This window comes from Bactrocera dorsalis, chromosome 4 (assembly GCF_023373825.1).
Source record: "Bactrocera dorsalis isolate Fly_Bdor chromosome 4, ASM2337382v1, whole genome shotgun sequence".
NCBI classification, from domain to species: Eukaryota; Metazoa; Arthropoda; class Insecta; order Diptera; family Tephritidae; genus Bactrocera; species Bactrocera dorsalis.
The window spans coordinates 2752497-2765179 of record NC_064306.1 but is presented as its reverse complement, the minus strand read 5'-3'; the positions used below and the strand labels follow the sequence as shown (position 1 = coordinate 2765179).

The 12683-nt window shown below is 37.2% G+C and overlaps 1 protein-coding gene and 1 long non-coding RNA gene across 2 annotated transcripts in view; both read right to left on the bottom strand.

The window, feature by feature from the left end:
- Positions 1-12683, bottom strand: part of LOC105226124 (titin) — a 180234-nt gene that overhangs the window by 88697 nt on the left and 78854 nt on the right. The window lies entirely within an intron of this gene.
- Positions 2815-12683, bottom strand: part of LOC125778191 (uncharacterized) — a 55782-nt gene continuing 45913 nt past the window's right edge. The window contains exon 3 of the long non-coding RNA XR_007422562.1: positions 2815-4359. This is a non-coding gene — a long non-coding RNA (uncharacterized LOC125778191). The remainder of the gene's footprint in view (positions 4360-12683) is intronic.

The following is a 12683-nucleotide window of genomic DNA, read 5'->3' as shown; positions in this document are numbered from 1 at the left end:
CTCCGACAACCTGAGCACTTGGCACGTTTTACTGTTATAATACCTATCGAAAAGCAAACCAACCAGCAAGCGTGCAACGAACTAAGCGACACAGACATATGTATCTAAAAATCGAGCAAAAAAAAAAGCAAGCCGCACAGCAACACACCAAGTGTTGCAGCAGAGGATAAGCGAGTGAGCGTATAATTGTTGGCCGAGCGGAGCATATGTGTGCTGTAGCTGGCGCAAGCTGCAGCCAGGAGCAGGAAGACAAGTAGGCAAAGCAAGCTTGCCCAAAGGCAACAAAACTTAGCGTTGCCACTGTGTGCGCTACAGTAGCGTTGATTTGCAGCGCGGCGCGGCCGTTGTACGAAAAATCTATTACACCTTTTTTCAAACCAGGAAATGTTCGGAAACAAACAAAAGAAATATCAAACTGCAATGACGATAAGTGAAAGAAGAAAAACCAACAAATTCGTAAAGATTAACGAAAAAGTAGCAATTGCATATGGCAATCGCGCCGTAAACACGAAACTAAAACTTAGCAGCCACGCGCGCGGCCAACGGCATGGCTGAAAGCAGTCAACGCTTGCTTGCCACTGCAGCAGCAGCAGCATTTTGGTGTACGAATGAACGAAGCCGTAACGGACTGACACATTTTTAATGGATTTCGACGAATGTCGTACGGTAAGCGCGAGATGTGTTCGGCAGCGATGCTGATGTGTACATACATACTACAAAGGGGAAGCAGTTTGGTTTGGAAAACCAGTTCAACATGTGCGACAACGATCACAACGACATGACATTAAAACTTGCAAAACCGAAACAGTTGAGAATTCGCGAAACATCGCGGCTTTCGGGATCATGCCTTGCGCTTGTGCGCTTGACTGTAATATACGCCGAGATCGTGGATCCAAATCCTACAGGCGGCGGAAGGCAAATTTTTAAAAATATTTTGCCAGAATTGTGCGGCTCTCGGCAGGCAGTGCAAAATGTAGTTTGTGGTGGCTCCTCATTACATTTCGACTGTAGTTCGGGACTGTTAACTTAAACTTATAGAACAAATTCAGTATGAAAGTTGACAAACCTACAGCGGACGTGTAGGATTCATCAATCTCGCGCAATTAACGACTTCAGCGCGCCACGCGTCGCACGGAAAAGTCGGTATCTTCTGGTTTCGGGATTGCAAACCTGCTTTTAAGAAGTCTTATATGCCGCACACGTATCGATACGAAAGCCAGCTACATGTGCGAACAGAAATCTCAATACGCTGGTTGCAATTGCACACAGCGTTGCAAGTTGGCAGCATTTAGAGTGCTACCGAGTTGGACCTGCTGGTGACCGCGAGTAGCGCGCGAGTGGGTGTCGACATGCAACGCTGGTACAATGGTCGGTAAGTGGTATTAGCCATTACACTGCTTTCTTTGCCAATGGCTATATTGGTTGTCGCCGCATGATCGAGCCAAAAAAGTAAAACAAATAACTGTAACAAAAAAGTAAATGTTTGCACTTCGAAAAGTGCAATAAAGCATGTAGAAAAAAGTCACGCATTGCATGTTTTTTGTGGCACGCGCGCCCAACAAAAGCAGCTTTCGACAGCAGATTAGCGAATGTGGCACGTGCCACGCTGCTGCAGAGCGCCTTAGCGCTGACCTATGCGCATACATAAGTGAGCCGCGTACGCGCGTTCATATGTTGGCTGTTGGCTGCTGGCGACGCACACGCATAAACTAGTGTCGCGGTTTATTGTGCGCAAATAAGTGTGCGATTTAGCGGAAAAGTGCGCGTGCTGCGGAAAAATGCTGCAGCAGATAAAAAGGCGCTATGAAAAGTTGTATCAAAGCAAAAGTAAAAACAATAATAGTTTGCAATTGGCATTGCAAAACATGCAAATTCTCAATTAATGTGCTCATCCGCGCGCGTCCATATGCTTTTACTGCACAACCAATTCGGCTAATTAAATTTTAATGCCATGCCTTTTAATCGAAACTTGTGCAACAAGCAATTAAGCGTCGTCAAATGCGCATTAAAATCACAAGCAGCACATTTCGATTTGCAATTGCAGTTTTACAACATGCGCACAAAATGCTCAAATGGCTCGCAGTGTAACCTTTATTTTACTGTTACTACAACACGTATTATTGCTGTTGTTATTGTTGCAAACGATACTTTAAAGTTCGTAAAAGATTTTTAGAGATTATCACTTGGCTTAGCTGCTGCAGAACAAGCAGAAAAAAGTTGCAAACCAAAAACAATAACAATAACTTTGCAGTTGAAGCGGCGTTTGCGTATGCTTAGAGCGCTTAGTTGCTGATAAACGAGTGGCGTACAACGGTAGCCGCGTTTGTAAGCAAACGAAACGAAGAAAAAAGCAAAATTGGCAGTGTGCAAAACTTTTGCCATTGCAAGTCCATATGTGTGTGTGCGTGGAGTTCTTTGCAGTGCAAAACTTATTGTGCACAGCTGAACGCAATAACCGCGCTGGCACATCATCACCAATTCTACGGTTAAGCCAACGGTTATTTGTTTAGCAACATGTAAGCGCTACCCAACGGCGTGTGAACTTACAGCAAAATGTGCTGCGCGTAAGTGCAAAGAAAAGCTGCTAGAAAATTGAAGCAATTTCTCAAATGACATTTGCGCGTTTATTTTTAGTTCCCAATTGTATTATATTTCCAATTTTTTATTGTACTAAAAGCTTAATTCATAAATTTTTGGCCAAAAGGTTTGCCGAAAAACAAACTTATCAAAGAAGCGAACCCAAACGTCGTACTGACTACGCAAAGTTTTTCAAGACGCCTGCGTACTGGAACGTTCGAAAGGTGGATAGACAGATTTTCCTAAAAGCCTTTGAAATTTACAGCGGTAAAATTAATAATTATATTGGAACGATCGGGAGGTTGCAAAGTGTCAAGACTTATGATAAATGAAGATTTGCTCTTCGACTAAGAATCTAAAATCACATTGGATCAGAGACCTCTAGTGAATCAGTGAACTTTTTTAAGAAAGCTATGGCATTCAGTGCTTATTTTGGTGAAAATATCTACTAAAATGAAGCTTGGATCCGAAACGTTTGCGATGGAACACACTGTAAAACAAGTTGCTTTCATTACCATTTTATATAGTGAAGCCTTTGAAGCTCAGCAAGAAAATATTCAAACTACTAAAAACAAATTAGGTATTAGTAAGCCTGCGAATGGTCGGCATGAATTCATTCTCCTAAGGCAAAAAAAGTACAGAGCTAACAAAGCCTAAATGGCTCACTTTAGACAACCTTTCAAACGAGATTATATTTCTACATACAGATTTGGCTGCCGGAGTCATAACAGGTCCAGTCTCAGACTTAAACACCAATCGAGTTGTGCGGTGTACTACAAGGGTCTCAAACATAAACATCAGGCAAGCTGAACTGTAAAGCTTTAACTGTACTTCACCCAGCTCAGGTTCAGAAACTTTTCTGAGACTCGAGCTCGCAGTTGTACAAGATAGACTAAAAGCTTACAAAACATGTTCTTAAATTCTCTTTCGGTTAGAATACAATACAAATACAAATCAGGCTATTTGCCGATTCCACAAGGACCTCTTTGCCGCTATAAAATTTTGTAAGATAAAATTGCATAACACAGGATATGACTATCTGCAAATACAAACAGGAAACGTTAGCATATATTTGCTTTCCCTTTGTTGGCTTTCCTTCCGTTTGGTAGCAAACTCTCAAGTTGTTTAACTCGTATTTTTTAGCTTTATTTTCTAACTCAAAACGAAATTGCAACTCCATTACGGTCAGTAGACTTACAATAATATCTACTGCATGACTACGAGTGCCTTTCATGATCTCACCTACGAGTTTACCAACTAACCTCACTTGCTGTCTACAAAGTATATACATATATACATAAAGAACCTATACGCTTGCTGCTAGCTCACAGCTTTTCTTTTTCCCCGTTATAGCTACTCTTTTGCACGTCCTTGCAATATTTTCTTTGCCTCAGTTCACATGACCCCGCCGTGCATCACTGGGGACAAGTCATGTTGAATTGCTGTGAGGGGAATTGCTCGTGCGAGCGTTTGTTTGTGGCAAACGTGCTTACGAGTGCGTGTGTTTGTAGAGTGCTGCCAGACTAAAGGCGAAATACTAAGTTGAATTTCGAGTACATGTACAATCGCACACCGACAGAATGAGTCAAGAAATATATTGCGTCTTAAATAATCAAAATTAATGGGCTTAACGAGCGGCGGTTGGCGGCGTGTTAAGTACTTTTAAAGACACTTACCGCTATGCCTAGGGCGGATAATGAGTTGTTTTTGTGGCAATACGCTATTTTCAACAACATTTTACTTATGGAAATTATTGAAAGCAATAAAAAGTTCGGTACATACCTGGAAAGAAAAGAGAAAAATTATTTGTTAGATTTTTACATTTCAATGATTTTAAATATTAAAAAGTTATTTCTACTAGTTAACTTAGCTTTAATAACTGCAGGTTGTTCATAAAAAATATTTGGAAAAAAACTAAATTTTGAAAAAATTCTAAAAATATTGAATTTAGTTTTTTTTTTAATTTTATTTGATTAATTTCAAAAAATTTTAATTAAAAATTATTAAATCAAAAATTAAATTAAAAAAATTGAAAAAAATTAAATTAAAAAAACAATTAAATTAAAAAAAATTAAAAAAATTAAAATAAAAAAAAATTAAATTAAAAAAATGAAATAAAAAAATAAAATATTTTTAGAATTGTTTTTAGAAAAAAAATTTAATTTAATTAATTTAACTTTTTTTCCAAAAAAAAAATTAATAAATTCTTTGTAAAAAATTTAATTTTTTTCTAAAACAATTTAATTATTTATTTTTTATTTTAATTTAAATGTTTTGAAACTAAATTTTTTCCTAAAAAAGTTTATTTTTTTCCTAAAAAAAATATTTTAATTTTTTTTACTAGAAAATTTAAAATTTCCAAAAGTTTTGTTTCTTTTCTAAAAAAATTTAAATTTTAGAAAGAAATTTATTTTTTTTTTTTATAAATTTTTTGGAAAAAACTCAATTCAAGGTTTGTTTGGCAATAAATTCAATTTTTTGGAAATTTCTTTTAGAAAATAATTTAGTTCCCACTCCTGCACAGCTTTACCTTGACACACTTGCCTTGATATCAAATGCAATGCTGTCATGGAAGGAATTTCATGCATACAAGGTCAATTGCCGCGCTTACAAAATCAGCGCTGATCCCTTGAAAACCGCTTCAAATAATCCCCTTTGGAAGCTTACATGAGAATCCAACAATGCGATGTGCCCCCATGCGCCACACAAAGCTAGAATGGTATATGTATGTATGTATGTGCTGTGCGCGTCGGCAACCCTAAAGCGACCATCAATTACGGGCAGCGCATTTTAATAAATAAACGCGCGATTTCAGCGATTTCACTTGGCAATTTATAGCCACCACAGCCGCAGCTGATGAGCAGCATAAAAATGCGAAATAAAAAGCGAGCAGAACAGCGGAGGAAAAATAAATGCGCAACGTTAAAGGCGAGGCGGCAAAATCGCAGCTACTTAATTAATTAAAAAAGGCAAACAGCGTTGCAGCCGCCGGAATGCTTTGGCTACGCTTCGCGTGCCACTTATGAAAGCGTTTATTAATTTTAGAATTTCCTGTCATCACTGCAGCAGAGGTGGCATCGCCGACGGCGGAAGAGTTTGTGCGCTTGCGAGTTGGCAGGGAAAATATGTTAATTCAAGCATTAAGTGAAGTGTAATGGATAAGCGCTGAAAGCGTTGAACAGAAGCAAGAGTGAGTGAGATGCTTGCGGCGTAATGTGCGGCGCAAGAAATCAACACTAAAGAAAGGCGTATAAAAGGCCACGCTGTTAGCAGCCGCAGGTGAAAACAACGCTGGGCGCAGCGGCTGCCTGTTGCTGAAGCCGCCGCGGAGTTAAGGCGCTCAAATACGTAGGATATTAAAATTAAACACTTAATTTGCTTACAACGTGACTGCGGCAGCACCAACAAGCGGCAGGCGTGCGAGTAAACAAATAAGCAAAGGTCGACAAAGCGTAAGGCGTAATAGCAAAGCTAGCACGCGCAGCTGATACACATGCAGGCGACGTGAAGTGTAGGGCGACAGCAACGCGGCAGGATGCTAAGTGTCGCCAACGAACGCCAGTGGCGGCGAAAGCCACTGCTAAATATTTACCGAGTCCGCACCGCGCATTGCCGGCTACAGTGGCATTGCAACGCTGCTGTTTTTTGCTACAACATTGCGCCATTGCATGCCGCTGCTATAATTTCTTAACTTTTGGCATTTCCTGCTTTACTTGACATCTTCCGCTTTGCTTTTACTTCGTCTCTGCTACACATTGTCCGCTGCTACTCGCGCGAAACTTTTGATACGCTTTCCGTTTGCAGCGCTAGCAGCTGCTTGCTGCTCTTCCTTGCAAATATTTAATTTTTAATTTGAAATGTAGCAACTTTAGCTCTTGACAAACGCTTCTGCTTCTTGAGTGGCGATATTTGCGGATGTATTTTCGCGCGCGCTCACCGATAATGCTGGATAATGTGTTGAATTTGTGGACGCAAGCAATTGCAATTTCTGGCAAATTCGTTTGGTTTAAACTATTTCAACGTGTTTTCTGACTAAGAAATACTTATTCTTAAAGCGCATTGCTCATTTGTTTATATTTGGCGATTATTTACCACTTGGGACCAAGCAAGTGGCTTATTTTCATGTGGGTGGTGCGGTAAATAAACAAAACTGTCGATTCTGGTGCGAAGAAAACCCACAAAATATTCATGAACAACCATTGCATTCACCTGAATTGACATTTTGGTGTGTTTTTTGGTTTGGTGGAATGATTAAAGTAACTAAAGCGGCAAATACACGACACGAACATTTGCGCGAACATTCCCGTTATGTCATGTTTCTGCGAACTTTTCTGTCGTGTATGGTGGTGTTTGCCAGTTCGCGCGAATGTTCGCCAAAAATCAAAACATTTTAATTTTTGGCGAACATTTGCGCGAACTGTTCGTGCGTGTATGGCGAAATAGCTCATAATCGTAGTAATTTCTGAACGGAACAGACGTGCGCGGAAAAGTAAAATGGATAATAAAAAATTTCTAAGTGAATTTATTGAAATTTATAAATTTTGCCATCATTCTGGCAAATAAAAAACAAAGATTATTGTAACAGAATTAAAAAAAAATAATGATTATGCGACTTTAATCGAAAAATTAAAAGAAGTAGATCCTGATGCCACAAAGGATACAGTCATAAAAAAAAAATAATTAATAATAATAATTAATAAATAAATAATTTCTACGCTTAATTGTATTAATTGTATTTGGCGCTTAAGTAACTCTGAACGATGCGATAAGCATAAGGTGAGATTCCTTAACACAATTCAGACGATAGAAAATTTGTGAATATTCTGAAATATGTTCATCAGTGTTTTCACTGCCATCAGTTTTTCCAAACGCATATTTGCAATCCATATTTAACACCTACTGGGTACTAACTACATAGCGACACATCTCTCCAGTAAATCAAAACTCTTAAATATTAATTTAATATTAAATTTCTTTCAAGCACTTTCACAAATTAAACACACAAATAACACTGACACTGACTTATTAGTGTAAAGATAAAATAATCGATAGCAAAAATCTTGTTAGCAGGTGCTCACATGTTGAGATTTTTTAATACGCTTAGACATGCTACAATTTTTACGTAGCTTGTGGTGAATTATTATTTTTTTGTTTCTTTTTTCTTTTTATTAATTATTCAAATGAAAATCACTCTACAAGCACCTTAAATGCCATTTCACATGATTCCATGACAATCAAATTGAATGTTTATCAGATAAATGTAAGGCATTACATAGCTGGCATATGTAAGTGATTATGTGTGAAATATGTTCCGCATTTTTACAAGTATTTACATACTTGTATGAAATTTTGCATATTCGATTTATGATTTACAAATACAATAAGGCAAATATACTGGCAGGCAAGGCAATCTGTGTGTGGTAAAATGTTTCGCTGGAGGGGTGGCATATGGACATATTTGTGACTATTAGGGTGCTAAAAAAAATATATATATATAAAAAAAATAAAAAGTAAAAGAAAAAAATTAAAAAAAAATATAAAAACAAAAAAAAAAATAAAAAAAGTAAAAAAAAAAATAAAAATAAAAATAAAAAAAAGTAAAAAAATAAAAATAAAAAAAAGTAAAAAAAAAAAAATAAAAAAAAGTAAAAAAAATAAAATTAAAAAAAAAATTAAAAAATTAATATAAATAAAAAAAAATTAAACAAAAAAGTAAAAGAAAAAAAAATTAAAAAATAAATATAAATAAAAAAATACAATTATGCATCTTACCCTCACAAATGTTTTTATTTGATGTTAAAAATATACTCAACAAATACATATGATTTCAACATTTTAAAAATTTAGTTAGTTTTAAGTCGATATAACTACAGCTCTTGTACAGATAATCATACTGTGTCTTAATGTTACGAAAACCTCAAAAACTCAACTTTAAGAATATTATTAATTAATTATTTATAGTGGCGTTAAAGTATATGAGCTTTTTTCGATTAAGTAAAGCTCAAAGACTCATCTTGAATGTCTCAATTAAATTTTAATAGAAATAAAGAATTTTCTCAGCTGAAATCAATAATAAATTTAAAAAAAAAATTATAATAAAAAAAAAATTATAAAAAAAAATAATAAAAAACATGTAATAAAAAAAATTAATAAAAAAAAATTAATAAAAAAATTTAATAATAAAAAAAATTTAATAAAAAAAAAATTTAAAAAAAAATTTAATAAAAAAAAAATTTAAAAAAAAAAATTTATTTAAATTTGAAGCACCCTAGTGCCTATATCTGCAGTGGCAATACTTTGAAAGTTCTTAGAGCTTTATTTGCATATTCATATGGCATACGCATGAATTGCATTTTTTTTTTGCAGTATATGTGGGCATGTTGACCGGAAAACCCAATAATACTCAAATAAAAGCAAAGTGCATAAATAAATATATTTAACACTTGAGTTTATTTACACTAACATTTTTGCCGCAGTTATAGATATTTACGCCACATATGGATATTTTATAAAATATATTTCATTTTACTATCAGCAGCCAACAAACGCATTTGCAAGCTTCTATCTGCCGCATGCGGCATGCATAATACATACAGCAAATGAAATAAAATTGAAACTGTAACGGCGCACATACACACACACACGCAGTCATAGCTATGTTTGCATATTTGCATGAGCTGTCGTTTGTAATACTTGCTTTTATGCACTGCATACATGCACCGTATGAATTCAGCAACTTTGCATATGAAATTTATTGCACATAATTTAACAAGTGCGCTGAGCGTCAAACCGTTGAGTGGCTGCACACTCGCACACATAAGCGCTAAATAACATTATACACACACATGCATACATATATTACATGAGGAATGTGAAAATTATTTGCTGCATAAAATATATATGCATAAATGGCGCAAGTATTAAGGCATACGCGGCGTTAAAACACATAACTTCATATGAGTGAATTTGCATTGGTGTGCGTGTCCTGGATATATGGTCTATTTATGCAAATTGTAAAAAATAACAAACAACTTTACTAGCACGTAAGCGCGTAAATGCGCAAACTGCGCTTATAAACGCATGAGCGTATAGACGCCGGCTTACGCACGGCTGCTTTCGCCAACGCACGCATTATGCGTAAGTCAATACTGCACATGCTGCCTGCCTTTGTGGCGCATCTGCTGCAGCGCTTACAATAGCATACCAACTGAATGACTTTATGTTTTGATTATTATCTTTATTACAACAATTTGCTTTCAATGCAACAAAGCAGTCAGCGAGTCAACAGTATGTGCTTCTGTGAAAGACTCTAAATAACTTACAGTACTACGTCAATATGTAGTTCGCGTAAGCACTCGGAAGTTTTCGTAGCTGAGTCGGCTAGCAAACGCGCGGCTGTCACTTGCGACTGAAAAAAAATAAAAACCGCTATCGCCGGGTGCTCGCTTGGCTAAAGCGCACTTAAACGATAACATCTGGGTCTATGCGGTTATGAAGACCTGATTATCGAAGGAACGGATTAGTTCAGGGTATTGAAAAACCTTCAAGCAAGGACGATAAAACCCCGGTCCCTTCCAATTACTTAAATCCGACTTTCGTGCGAACGGACTTGCTAAATACTAGCGACGGCAGATAATATCCTGATTTTATGCCGGAAGACCCAGCTGTCGAGGGAACGGTTTCGTTCAGGTTGGTAAAAAACCTTCAAGCTACGACTCTTCAAATCTGCATCCACTCCAGTTATGCAGATCCGACTTTCGTGCGAACGGACACGCCAAAGGTGTTGAATAACCTCCTAGTAAGGACTGATAACTAACGCTGACGATATTGTCACAACATTATATTTAAAATCCGGGTGAATTCCGGTACACTAGAACCGGCTTCCGTGGTATTGCATTTTTTTCGACCTATACTGGAATATCGTTACTCTCCTCTACCATCGCTTTTATCACTTAATATTTTGCTCTGCTGTTTGACATAGCAGCTGTTCGATTATCTATTGTAACCTTACGTGGTTTCACCTAACTTAACTGTGGTATTTCATATACCTCACACTTTCTTAATATATTTACTCAGTTGCAAAGATAAATTATCATTCTAGTGCGAACAAAGTCTAATGTTGATTACATATACGTAAATAGATACGTTCAAACATGGAAAAGTTATTATTTGCACTTCGCAATTTATATTTGTGCTGTCTTATCCTTCGCTGGCGTAAATGCAATAATAAAATTCAATTTTCATTTAGACAGCCAGGTTAAATGTGTAAGTAATAACGGCAGCGCCTTACGGGCAAAACCATTTCAGCTTGAGCTTCAGCTCTTAACGCCTTCCAAACAAGTCTGCAATTTTGCTCGCAATCCCTTCATTTCTAATACTTCACTGCTGCTGCTTTCCGTTTGACAAAGTAATTTAATGTCATTTTCACGAGCCAAGGTCGCTCGCCATGGCTGTGGCAGCTGGTAGTTAGTAGCATTTGTTGGCGTGCGGTGCAGGTTGAAGAAATAAGCGGGGAAAATTGACATTAAATTGGCAATTGCTGCAGGCTAAACGTTGCCATTTTCTTAAATTAAAAGTTTTTTGCAAAAAATAAGTTTCATTTAAGGATGAGTAACTGCACTTACTGCTTTGCTGGAGCAATCGGTGCGCGCCTTAGCTGCTGTTCAACAAAATTTAATTTTTTGCAAGTTGAGAAATTCGTATAACCGAAAGATTGGTTACTAAAACCCCGCGGCAGTCAGGTATATGTAACCGGTACAAACCCGGTTTTTTAACCGGTCAAGAAATTCAAGCAATCCTATAAATTACTTCAAGCAATTTTCTGCCGACACAACAACAGCAGTAGTAGGTTAGAATTTTTTTACTGTTAGTACAGCATAACGGAACTTTAGCTTCTACCAGAAAGTAGCGACACAATAAATAGATTCGCACTTTTTTTATAACTGTATGACTCATAAATCACCAGGTTACTCATACGCCACGGTATTCAGCGCCGCCAGCCGACTGTGCACACATTCTAAAACTATTTTTGAATTCAAAATTCCCACAAATTCATGCGCGTGGCAAGAAAAATGTCAAAACGAATAAGCAAATGCACCAAGCCTTAACGGCACAAGAAAACAAGCAATCAGCTAATTGACAGTCGAAAATTGAAGACTGGTAGCGCCGCCGAAAAAAAAAAAAAAAAAAAAGGACGAAATTATATCAATTCCATAGCAAACACAAAAAATTTTGTCAAAATTGTGGTGAAAAGTCTTCAGAAATTAGGCGCCGCCGGCGACAACATGTTGCTGCCGCGCATACGATCAAGCAAGGCTGACGAAGTAAACCAAAGACGCAAAAATCAGTGCGCAATAAAAATAAATTTGCAAAATATGCAAAGTATGTGGCGGCGGCAGCGCAGCAAAGAGCGACCGAAAGCAGCGAACAAAATTTGTTGAGCTTTGAGCAGCAAGCCAACATGTATTTTCTACTTTTGTTGCAATTCCCACAGCACATGCTTGTTCTTGCTGCCACATTTGCTCAGTACTAGCTGCTGTTGCTGTCAAGCGACAATTGATTGATTTCGCATAGCAACAAATCGCCAGCAGCAGCGCCGTAACAGCGCTAGAGGGCATGCGACAGACGCGTAATGTTTATTTATGTGAGCGAATGCAAAGCGTGCGGTGCTTGTTGCAACAATTTTTGTTTTTGGCATTTTTTCACAGCTGCTTGCAACAAATTTTTCGCTATGTTCTTGCTATTGTTGTTGTCGCTCGTGTGTAGCTTGTTGCGCGCATTCCGCTTTGCTGTGTTGTGGAATGCTGCTGCTGCCACATGCACCAAATTAACATGCAGCATGCAGTTACGCGCTTAAAAGTGCCGAGTGACACATGAGTTAAGCGCGCGCAGGCAGCAGACGCTTGTGTGCAACAAATTTTTTCGTATTTTTTGTAAAAAAAAAAATAACGAAATTTGTGTATTTCAATTAAATTGTTTTATATTGCTTGCGGCGAAATGCAACGCTGAGCGCTGAAAAAGCGCTGCGGCTAAAGCGTGTTTGCGGTCTTTTGTTTACGAAATTATTGTCACAAAAGGAAAAGTAAAACAAAAAAACAAAGTAATTT